This window comes from Cynocephalus volans, chromosome 1 (genome assembly GCF_027409185.1).
Source record: "Cynocephalus volans isolate mCynVol1 chromosome 1, mCynVol1.pri, whole genome shotgun sequence".
Lineage (NCBI taxonomy): Eukaryota > Metazoa > Chordata > Mammalia > Dermoptera > Cynocephalidae > Cynocephalus > Cynocephalus volans.
Genome location: NC_084460.1, coordinates 17,161,863 through 17,175,108, shown reverse-complemented (window position 1 = coordinate 17,175,108; position 13,246 = coordinate 17,161,863).

Sequence of the window (13,246 nt, the reverse complement as noted above, 5' to 3'; positions counted from 1 at the left end):
TATTAGCATGGGCCAAAGAGTAAACCTCCGTGCAGAGTTGCCAAGTACACACATGGTGTGAGACATCTTTTGGTTATATTAACTTCACAAAAACAGAACTGAATGAAAATTGACTCTCCAACTCACTTTTTTTTGTAGGTGAATGTCTGATACCTGTTAAAACATCTGTTTATTCCTTACAATATGATTTATATCATCAGTAATGAAACTCATTTTAAAAGTTGTAATATTCACATCAACAAGAAGTGACATTATGTGTACAGAGGACATACAATATAGGTATTTTTATCCCCTTATGTAACCTGACAGGAGTTAGTTTTTCAAAGAATTATGTAACAGGAATCATATTCCCTCCATTTTAAGACTTTGAGAACTTTGTTACTCTCTCTGGGTTCCAAAACATACAAAAAATGTAATTAATGAGTGAGGGTAATATGTTCATTGGATGGAAAATTTTAAGCTAAAAAATTTATTTCTAAGAATATTTTTTCTCAAAATTACATCAGAAGATTCATTCTTTCTCACTGAAACAATTTCCCTAAAAGAAATTTTAAAGACCACTTAATAAAAAGTTGAACAATCTTAGTTAGTTCTATGCTGTCTTTTTCTTATCATCAAGCTATGACTATTTCAGATAGAAAAAGCCAGACTCTTGTTGAAGAAAAGTCCTACATAGGATATCAGAAAACCTGGATTCTATTTTTCTTTTGATGTGCACAAGCCATAGCAATTTGAGTAAATCACTTTCTGGACCAATTTTCTCATTTGTAAGAATGAGGGAATTGGCTAGTTCAGAAGGCAAACACTCTTGGCTGGTAGGCAGCTTCCAGATGTGTTTCATATGACAAATAGAGTTTTGTAAAAATCTGAATTTGAATTTCTTTAGATAAGCATGCATTTTTCAGTTCACCACAGTCCTCAGTACTCCTTATTACCTTGGCTATATGTATGTGCATAGGCATTTATATATCAGGAAGCTTTTGCCACATAACAAACAACCCCCCAAATTAATGACTTAAGTGGCTTAAGCTTAGGCTTAATGGCTAAAGCATAACTATTCACTTGGCTCAGCATTCTAGGGTCAGTAATTTGATGGGCTTAATCGGGCAATTCTGTTGGTCTTGCCTGGACTCACTCATCTATGTTCAACTGCCTTTTAGTAAGGTGGCTCTGTTTCTGGGAGTTGGCTGCCTGTCACCTGCAGCAATTGGTATTTCTGAGCCAAATCATCATCCAGCAGGCTAACTTGAACTTTTTCACATGGCAGCCTCTGGGTTTCAAGGGCATGGGAATGGAAGTTGCAAGACTTCTTGTGCTCTTGGATTGGTACTCATTCAAAATCACTTCTGTCATGTGCTATTATCCAAAGCAAGTTACGGAGAGTGACTAAAATTCAAACAGTGGGGAAACAGACTCCATCTCTTAAAGGGAGGAGCTTCAAAGTATTTTGGCCATTTTTGCAATCTACTGTATACAAACTGTCTGCAAGCATTTAATCTTGCAAAGTGTGGACTAGATGGCCTTCAAATTATTCCCAGACTAAAAATAAAGAAAATTATTATAAACAAAACAAATAAAATGAACCCGACTTTTATACCAGGAGTGTATTCATAGTGTTCAGCAAATCGCTTCAAATAGAAGCATTTTAGAGTAGCATCGACAAGTACATATCCCATTAAACCACAAGTCCCCAGATGTTTGGGGATTTCTTCTCTTGGTGACCAGACAGTTGTGCCACAAACTACTGGCAGCTTCCGAACTTGGGTTATGCTCTCATCGTATTATGGAGCCACCACACAGTGATGGTCTGCCTTGGGGATGGGAATTCTTCCTGAGACAGTGTAAACTTCCAACTCTGTTCCTATAAGTGCCAGAATAAAAAAACAAAATCTGAATCACTTTCGAGGTTTGGAACTCAATTTCCAGACTCCCTGCCTCGACACTTTCCCAGAATGCTTTGTTTGAAATGATGATTTGGGAAACATTCCCTTTAGATTTGAGAGTTGACTAACCATCTTTTATGCACAGTGTGGTCTGATTAAAAGCCTATCCAATTCTAAAATACAAATACAGCAAACCCCATTTTAGAAAGCACAGACTTGACATAGAGGCTCAGTTATAACCTCTATGTATGTATGTTAAGTTAGACATCCAATGACAATACAACATATATCCATTAGTTAAGCATGTATTAAGTCCAAAAGGCTGTCCTAAATGCTCTGATGACTAAAATATATATATGAGAAAATGTGCCTTCTCTCTAAGCACTTACAGGCTAATAAAGAGTATTCATTCTGTGACAGCAGATGTTCAAATTATGAGCCCCTATGAAAGAATTTCTCTCAACATGACTTGGAAACCAATAGCAGGTTTTCTCCTGTCACAGGTATTTTGAATACTTCTAATAAGTAGAGACATGCCTTATTGCATCACTTTATTTTGAATATAATATGAAAGAACTACAGATAGATCTCAGCTTACTGTTCTCCTTTTGAGGTAGTGAGGAAAGACACATGGGGAAATATCCCTCAGCCATAATATTTAATCGAGGATATGAAATTTTAAGGTCAAGGGAAAGTTTGTCCATCCCTCTTATGGAGACTCTAATATTTGTGTTAGCAGGAAGAGGAAGAGGCAATTAAGACACTCTAAATATTTGAGCACATGAGGACACTGGGGAAACAGATGATGCTCTGTGAGAGATAATTTCAGAAAAAAACCCCAAATAATTTAATAGAAAAAAAAGTAGACAAAGAATATGAGAAACAATACATAGAAGGGTGAACACAAATGGTCAACAAAATATTTGAAATGCTCACATTTATTCATAGTCAATGCAATGCAAAGTAAATAAGATATTTCTTTATATCTCTTATACTGCCAATGGTTAAATAAAATTATCATCAAATATAGGTAGTCAGACAAACACTTTTTAGAGGTGAGGTCCAGGAACTGTTTTAACAGATTTTGCAGGTGACTACAATGCACACAAAATTTTGAGAACCACTGCCTTCATATAGGCCTATACATTGTTTCAGGCTTTTTGGAAAGCAAGTTGACAAAATCTAATGAAATTGGAAATTTTATTAAAATAAGAGTTATAATACCCAGCATTTCTAATTCTGAGAATCTCTTTCATAGAGAGAAGAGCTAGAAATGAAAATATTTGGGCAAGGCTATTTATAGCACCTTTGATGTAAAGGCAAAAACCTGAAAACCAATAAAGGCACATCAGAATTGTTGAATAAATATATTTAATATTAGGAGCTGTGGGCAGCCTCCTCCATCTGACAGAAGGCATAAGCATACCACAAACATGGCGTGGGTGGTCCACCACAGATACCACCACAGCCACTGCCACCACAGGTAGAGTAGCAGCCACACCTACTGTGCAGGCAGTCTGCCATCCAGTTGACTGCATTCACACAAGGAGAGTCACAGGTGGAGCCTGGAGGAAGTCTCTCTGTCCTGAAAGCCCAATCCAGAGTAATAGAAGAAGAAATAGCTCTATCAGATGACCAGACATCAAAATAGAAATAGTAGAAATATGAGAAAACAAGAAAATATGACACCAAAGGAATGCAGTAATTCTCAATAACAGACCCCATAGTGCAGAAAAGGAATTCTGAGCAACCATCTTAAGGAAACTCAATGAGATATGAGAAGACTCAGTTAGACAACACAATGAAATGAGGAAAAATATCCAGGATATGAGGTGGAAATTTTCAAATAGATTAATACCTTAGAAAAGAATGTAGCAAAACTCCTGGAACTAAAGGATGCATTCAACAGCAACAACAAAAAGAAATTAAAACAAAAACCAAAAAACAATTGAGAGCTTAATCAGCAGGTTAGAGCAAGAAGAAGAAAAAATTTCTGATCTCAAAGATGGTCTTTTCAGAATAACGTAGGCAGACAAGGAAAATAATAATAATTTTGAAAAATAAAGAGCATCTAACAGAGCTTGCAGACAACCTTAAGTACACAAACATCCAAAACATGTGTGTTTCAGAAGGGAAAGAGTGAGGAAAAGGCATTGAAAACCTATTCAATGAAATAATGATGGAAAACTTCCCAAGTACAGGAAGAGACATGGAACTTCAGATCCAGGAGGCTCAAAGATTCCCAAACAGATTCAATCCAAAAAGATCCTCTCCAAGACACATTATAGCCAAACTGGCAAATCTCAAAGACAAATCTCTAAAAGCAACAAGAGAAAGGCATCAAGTCATCTATAAGGGAGGCCCCACCAGACTAACATCAGACTTCTCAACAGAAACTATACAAGCTAGAAGAAAATGGGATGATATATTCAAAATACTAAAAACAAAACAAAACTAAACAAAAAAACCTGCCGATAGCTAGCAAGACTATCCTTCAGAAATTAGAGGTAAATAGGTCACTTTCCAGACAAACAAATACTGTGAGAGTTCACCACAACACCATCAGTCCTGTAAGAAATCTTCAAGGGAGTCCTACAACTGGAATCTGAACAATAATCACTATCACAAATACACAAGAAAGAACAAAACCCACTGGTAGAACAAAATGTAAATGAGAAAGAAAAAGAAACTAAATCTCACTACCTCAAAAAACCAACAATCATTGAAGACAAACCCTGAGACAATAAAACTTCTTAAAGAAAACATAGGGGAAACACTTCAGGAAATAGGACTGGGCACAGACTTCATGAATACGACCCCAAAAGCACGGGCAACCAAAGGAAAAATAAACAAATGGGATTATATCAAACTAAAAAGCTTCTGCACAGCAAAAGAAACAATTAAAAGAGTTAAAAGACAACCAACAGAGTGGGAGAAAATATTTGCAAAATATACATCTGACAAAGGATTAATATCCAGAATATATAAGGAACTCAAACAACTTTACAAGAAGAAAACAAGCAACCCAATTAAAAAATGGGCAAAAGAGCTAAGTAGGCATTTCTCTAAGGAAGATATCCAAATGGCCAGCAGACATATGAAAAAATGCTCAACATCACTCAGCATCCGGGAAATGCAAATCAAAACCACATTGAGATACCATCTAACCCCAGTTAGGATGGCTAAAATCCAAAAGACTATGAACGATAAATGCTGGCGAGGCTGCGGAGAAAAAGGAACTCTCATACATTGTTGGTGGGACTGCAAAATGGTGCAGCCTCTATGGAAAATGGTATGGAGGTTCCTTAAACAATTGCAGATAGATCTACCATACGACCCAGCCATCCCACTGTTGGGAATATACCCAGAGGAATGGAAATCATCAAGTCGAAGGTATACCTGTTCCCCAATGTTTATCGCAGCACTCTTTACAATAGCCAAGAGTTGGAACCAGCCCAAATGCCCATCATCAGATGAGTGGATACGGAAAATGTGGTACATCTACACAATGGAATACTACTCAGCTATAAAAACGAATGAAATACTGCCATTTGCAACAACATGGATGGACCTCGAGAGAATTATATTAAGTGAAACAAGTCAGGCACAGAAAGAGAAATACCACATGTTCTCACTTATTGGTGGGAGCTAAAAATTAATATATAAATTCACACACACACATACACACATACACACACAAACCGGGGGGGGGGGGGGGGAAGAAGATATAACAACCACAATTATTTGAAGTTGATACAACAAACAAACAGAAAGGACATGGTTGGGGGGGAGGGGGGGAGGGAGAAGGGAGGGAGGTTTTGGTGATGGGGAGCATTAATCAGCTACAATGTATATTGACAAAATAAAATTAAAAAAAAAAAAAAAATAAAATAAAAAATAAAAAAAAAAAATTAAAAATAAATAAATAAATAAATAAATAAATGGGGAAGAAAGGAACAAAAGATATTTAAAACATTCAAAGAAAAATCAACAAAATTACCAGGAGTAAGACAATAACTTTCAATAACGACCCTAAATGTAAAATGATTAAAATTCCCACTCAAAACACAGACTGACTGATTGGATTAAAGCTGGACCTAACCATATGCTGTCTTTAAGAGACTCACTTCACCTTAGAGACACACAGAGACTAATAGTGAAGAGATGGAAAAAGATATAACATGCAAATGGAAACCCAAAACAATGAGGAGTAGCTATTCTTACATTGCATAAAATAGAATTTAAACCAAAAACCATAAAAAGAGACAAAGAAAGACACAATATCATAATAAAAGGATCTATCCAGCAGGAAGACATAACAATCATAACTACATAAGCACCCAACACTGGAGCACCCAGACATATAAAGCAAACACTATTAGACCTAAAGAAAGAGCTAAACCCCAATACTATAATAGTTGGGGCATGAATGCCCTTCTTTCAACATTGAACAGATCATGTAGGCAACAAATCAACAAAGAAACACAGGATTTAAACTACCGTTTAGACCAATCGGGCCTGTCAGATATCTACAGAACATTCATCCACAACTACATTCTTCTCATCAGCACATAACATTCTCTAGGATAGACCACGTTTGGTCATAATTCATCTCAAAATATTTTAAGAAATTGAAATCTTTTCCATTATCTTTTCAGAGCACAGCAGATTAAAACTAGAAATCAATAACAAGAGAAACTGCAAACTACACAAATACATGGAAATTAAACAATGTACTCTTGAATGAACTATAGTTCCAACTATAAATTAAACAGGAAATTTTAAAAAATTATTGAAGTGAATGAAAATAAAGACACATCATACCATAAAATGTGGGATACTGCAAAAGGAGTACTAAGAGGGAATTTTATTGCAATAAGCACTTACATCAAAAGAGTAGAAAGATTTCAAATAAACAACCTAATGATAAACCTGAAAGAGCTGGAAAAACAAGAACAACCCAATCCAAAAATTAGTAAATGGAAAGAGATAATAAAAATCAGAGCAGAACTAAATGAAATAGAGACCCCAAAAATGATACAGAAGATCAATGAAAAAAAGAAAAATAAAACTTGTCTTTTTCTGAGAAGATAAACAAAATAGAAAAGCTATTAGCTAGGTAAAAAACCAAAACAAAAATAGAAAAAAGAGAAGTAGAAAGAAGAACCCCAAAATATAAATTGGAAATGAAAAAACAGACATTACAACCAATTCCACAGATATACAAAAATCATTAGAAATGATTATAAAAAACTATGTGCCAACAAATTTGAAAATCTGGAGGAAATGGATAAATTTCTGTACATACACAAAGTACCAAGAATAAACCAAAACAATAACAGACAGCAAGATTAAAGCAGTAATCAGCTGTCTCCCAACAAAGAAAAGCCCAGGACCAAAGTCTTTATTGCTGAATTTTACCATACCTTTAAAGAGGAATTAATACCAATTATCTTCAAACTTTTCCAAAAAATTGAAACAGAGGCCATTCTTCCAAACTCATTCTGTGAGGCCAGCATTACTCTGATACTAAAACCAAAGATACAACAAAAAACCAAAAACTACAGACCAAGATCTCTGATGAACAGAGACACAAATATCCTCAACAAAATATTAGCAATCAGAATACAGCAACACATCAAAAAAATTATACACCTGGGCCGACCCTGTGGCGCACTCGGTAGAGTGCGGTGCTGGGAGTGCAGCACTGCTCCCACCGCGGGTTCGGATCCTATATGGGGATGGCTGGTACACTCACTGGCTGAGCGCGGTACGGCCGGTCACAAAAAGACAAAAAAAAAAAAATTATACACTGTAATCAAGTGGGATTCATCCCAGGGATGCAAGGATGGTTCAACATAGGCATGCCAATAAATGTGATACACAACATCAACAAAATCAAGGACAAAAACCATAAGATTATCTCAGTAGATGCAGAAAAAGAAAAAGCATTTGACAAAATTCAACATCTCTTCATTATAAAGGCTCTCAGTAAATTAGGTGTAGAAGGAAGGTATCTCAAGATAAAAAAAAGCCATATATGACAAACCCATTGCCAATATCATCCTGAAAAGCTCTCAGCTTTTCTCTTAAGAACAGGAACAAGACAAGGATGCCCACTTTTACCAATCCTATTTAACACAGTATTGGAAGTAGTAGCCAGAGCAATCAGGTAGGAGAAAAATAAAGGCATCCTGTGGAAATAAATAAGAAGTCAAGCTGTCTCTGTTGGTAGATGATCTGATCCCATAAATACAAAAGTCTAAAGACTACCAAAAAACTTTAACAGTTTACAAACAATTTCAGAAATGCTGCAGGATGCAAAATCAACACACAAAAATCAGTAGTGTCTGTAAACTCTGATAATGAACTAGCAGAAAAAGAAATCAAGAAATCAAGCCCATTTAGATTAATCACCAAAAAAATACAATACCTAGGAATCAATTTAACCAAGGAGGTAAAAGATCTCTACAACAAGACTTACAAATCACTGCTGAAAGAAATTAAAGAGGATACAAAAAATAGAAAGACATTTCATGCTCTTGGATTGGAAGAATAAACATTGTGAAAATGTCTATACACCTCCAAAACTATCTATCCATTCAATGCTATCCCCATCAAAATACTCTTGACATTCTTCACAGAAATAGAAAAAAATCCACCAAACCTAACATTCTTATGGAATAACAAAAGGACCCTAAATAGCCAAAGCAATACTGACCAAAAAAACAACAAGAACAACAACAAAAAACCCAGAAGCATAATGCTACCTGACTTCAAATTATACTACAAAGCTATAGAAACCAAAACAGCACAGTACGGGCATAAAAATAGACACTCAGACCAAAGAGACAGAATAAAGAATCCAGAAATCAACCCACAAACTTACAGCCATCTAATCTTCAACAAGGCATCAAGAACATACAGTGGGGCAAAGACTGCCACTTCAATAAATGGTGCTTAGAAAACTGGATATCCTTATGTAGGAGAATGAAACTAGACCTGAATCTCTTGCCATGTACTAAAATCAACTCAAAATGGATAAAGACTTGGATATAAGACCTGAAATTATACAACTCCAAAGGAAAACATAAGGGAAACACTTTGGGAAGTAGGACTGGGCAAAGACTTTATGAATAAGACCCCAAAAGCACAGGCAACAAAAGGAAAAATAAACAAATGGGATTATTTCAAACTTAACAGCTTCTGCACAGCAAAAGAAACAGTTAACAGTGTGAAAAACAAGCAACAGAGTGGGAAAAAATATTTGTAAACAAGGCATCTGACAAAGGATTAATATTAGAATATACAAGGAACTCAAACAACTTAGTAGAAAAACAAATAATCCAATTAAAATATGGGCAAAGGAGCTGAATAGGCATTTCACAAATGATGATATATTATGGCCAAAAGAGAGGAAAAAATGCACACCATCACTAAGCATCAGGGAAATGCAAATTAAAACCACATTGAGATATCATCTCATGCCAGTTAGACTGGCTGTTATCAAAAAGAGAATAACAAATGCTGGCTAAGATGCAGAGAAAGGGGAACACTCCTACACTGTTAGTGGGGCTGTAAATTAGTGCAACCATTATGGAAAATTGTATGGAGTTTCCTTGAGTAACTACAGATAGAACTACCAGGATCCACTTCTGGGTATACACTCAAAGGAATGGAAATCATCTTGTCAAAGGGATACCTGCACTCCCATGTTTATCACAGTTCTGTTTACAATAGCCAGTATTGGAACCAACCTAAATGCCCATCGGTGGATAACTGGATAAGGAAAATTTGTTATATATACATGATGGAATACTACTGTGCCATAAAAAAGAGTGAAATTCTGCCATTCACAGCAACATGGATGAACTTAGAGAAAATTATGTTAAGTGGAATAAGACAGGCATAGAAAGAAAAACACCACATGTTCTCACTCATAATTGGGAGTTAAAAAAAACAAACAAGCAGAAAAAGAAAGAAAGATACAACAATCACAACAATTTGTTGATCTTTCAAAAGCAGAGAATGGAACTGAGGTTACCAGAGGTCAGAAAGAGGGAATTGGAGGGAGATTTAGTGAGAAATTGGTAACAGGCCACAGAAAATGATTACATAATCTAAAGATAAATATAAAAATTATCCTGATCTGAGCATCACTTATTGCACACAGGTACTGATATTTAATGCTGTACCTCACAGATATGTACAATCAATCATGTTTCTATAATAAAATACACATATCTTCAATATTAGAAGAAAAGACTTAAAATATGAATTTCTTTTACTCTAGGAGAGCTTTCGACAATTTATTTTTTCCATGGAGAAAAGGAAGATGTACAGAAATCTGTCAATACTATCTAATTATAATAAAGCAATAATAAAAACTACAACTTTGTAACACATAAGCAGGAGAGTGAGAAAGAAGGCAGAAAGCAAGGAGCATAGAAAAAGAAAACAAATAAGAAGACTGCCAAATGGAGTTTGGATGTGTTGTCCCCTCCAAAACTCATGTGGAAATCTGATCTCCAACGTGGCAGTGTTGGAAACTGATTGAGTCATGGGGATGGATCTCTCATGAATGGATTAATGCTCTCCCTGGGGGAGGGGGGGTTAATGAGTGAGTTCTCGCTCTATTAGTTCCTGCGAGAGCTCGTTGCTTAAAAAGACCCTGGCACCTTCTCTCTCTTGCTTCCTCTCGCCATGTGATCTGCTTGTACCCACCGACTCCCTGCCACTTTCCACCACAAGTAGAAGCAGCCTGAGACCCACGCCAGATGCAGCTGTCCCAGAATTGTAAGCCAAATAAACCTCTTTTCCTTATAAATTACCCAGTCTCAGGTATTTCTGTTATAGCAACACAAAACGGACTAAAACACTGCCTAACATAAAAACAAAATCAAAATAACAACAGGAAAAACACTGAGCTCAAATGAGTGACTTTCCCAAAGCCAAGCAGTAATTAAGTAACAAAGCCAGAATGCAAAGACAAATTCTGAAAACAACAACAACAACAACAACAAAAATTCTGTTCTTCCAAACTCATTTCTATTTCCGTGGCTCCACATTGTGTCTTGTTCGAATAGTCCTGGAAGAGGATGTTCACTTCTGACCCAATTTTGTATTTGTCCCCAGCACCTTGTCCTTCACAACTACTCATGCAACATTTGTTTAGAGAGTGGAGGGAGAAATAAGCAACGTGGGTACATTTCAACAGGGCAGGCCAGCCACACAGTGTTCATTTTACTCACTAGGAAATTTTCCAAAGGTGCTTTCTGTTGCCTCAATCAAATTCAAATGCCTTTGCTTGACATCAGAAATGCTCAAAAGCTAACTCCAACTTACCAGCCCATGCTTACTCTCTCACCTTTTTACATGTTTCCTCCAGTCCAGCTATTCCTGGTCTAACCAAAACTCCTTTCTTAGCAACCTCTCTATGGCTTTCACCAGAAACTCCTTACCCTGCTTCTCTTCTCTCCTCCCTACCTGTCTTTCAGTGCCTAGTTTCTTTTCTGTCTCTCCCATAAAGTTTTCTCTGAACAATTCTTATCTATATTTCCATGCATTTATACTGTATTTTACCTACATTATCAAGACCCAGTGGTCAGGGATAATACTCTAAACTGCTTTGTCCACAACTCCCCACCCCATAGGACCGTTCCCAATACTTTGAACATAGTAAGAGTTTAATACATATCTGTCCACGATTTAAGTTTTTATTCCATGTAAACAAGAATATTTGCCACTTGCCAATGGCAGCTTTCATATTGCTTGTTTTGATAGTATCTGAAGCCCAGATGTCCTGGATGCAATTAATTATAGTCCCTCCTTGCTTTCTATATTTTCTGTCCCATTACTGACACCGCTATTAATTCAACTGTACAAACTAAAAACCTCTTTGTCGATCCCTTATTATTTTTTCCTCCCACATTAAATTGGCTGCTAAGTTTAACTCATTTTCCCACTGTCACACACTGCCAATTAATGTACTCCTTTCCTTCTGTGCCCACTGCCAATGTCCTAGTTCCTGTCCTTGTGCCTCTCATTGCTAGCGAAGCAGCTGTCTAACTGACATTCCAGGTCCTCGCTCTGAAATCCTTCCTTCCTTCAGGGGGTTAACGGAGTTAACCTGGGCAAGCGTCATTGCCCTTTCCCCAAACCATTAAGAATAAAGAATAAGCATCAATGGATGGCATTTTAAATCCTCTCCTATTGGTTTCTCTTCTAACATTTCTTCCTCACATTTTCCCATCCCTTCCAAATACACGGTGCTATGAACTTGCAGACATTCCAATTTTCTTCATGCTGTTCTCTCAATTGGAAGTCCCTTCTGCTCATCTCTGCTAAACTAAACTTGCCAGCCCCTGTCGCATAGGAAACATAACATATTAGATACTATTATTGTTATTAGCATTAAAGGCATTAAATTCAAGTGATGATTTTCTCTGTGAAGTTTGTCCTTATTCTCCTAATAAAAAAATCAATGGGCTTTTTCTCTCTACGCTCTACTTCTGAGTCCCCATTACAAAGCTTACATTTCTTATATTAATTACCTGTTGCCACATTTCTCTCTTCATACTTAGTTGTGAGGACTTTGAGAAGACGGACTGTGACAAACTTATCTGCATATTCTCACAGGGTTTAGTTCATACATGGCACCTAGGAATCGCTGCTTAATTGTTTACTGAATGCATGAAAGAATCAATGCTGCTCTCATCTAAGTATGCTAAGGAATTGTTACACTAAGTGCTTTGTATTGTCCCACTTATATCTTTTACAATATATATACCCAGATAAAAACATTTAGAAAATCGTTTATAAAGAAAAAATACCCGTTTCTCACTCCTTTTTCTACTCTTTTTAACTTCTTCTTTTTAAGAACTGTATTTCTAAATAATATGTGTATGTTGAAATGTATTAGTTTATTGATTGCAGACATTATCCACGGATTTGCAGTTATACTTGGTAGATTAGTATTTAGCTCTGTTCAGTAGAGAAAGCCATGAGCGGAGGCCAAGCAACAGTTTTGTCTGCACAAAGCCAGTTGACTCTCAAAGGAATTGAGTCTGTGACTTAGCCTGTGTTAGCCCCTGACTCTGGACCCCTCAGCTAACTGACTTTTTAGCTTAACTGGCATGAACATTGGTTCTAGTCTTGAGGTTGTCTGTAGAGTCCACTGCAATACCTTGCTTTTCTATCAAGCTTTCAGTTGATGCCTGTGTTAAAACATTAGCCTAAGACTAATTTCTTATAGTTGCATTTATTAAATGCAATAATCTTGCATTAAAACCTTGGCAAATACTATATATAGTTTTCCATGGACTTCCATGCATTCATTGGTATAGAGTTTTGAAAAATGCCAA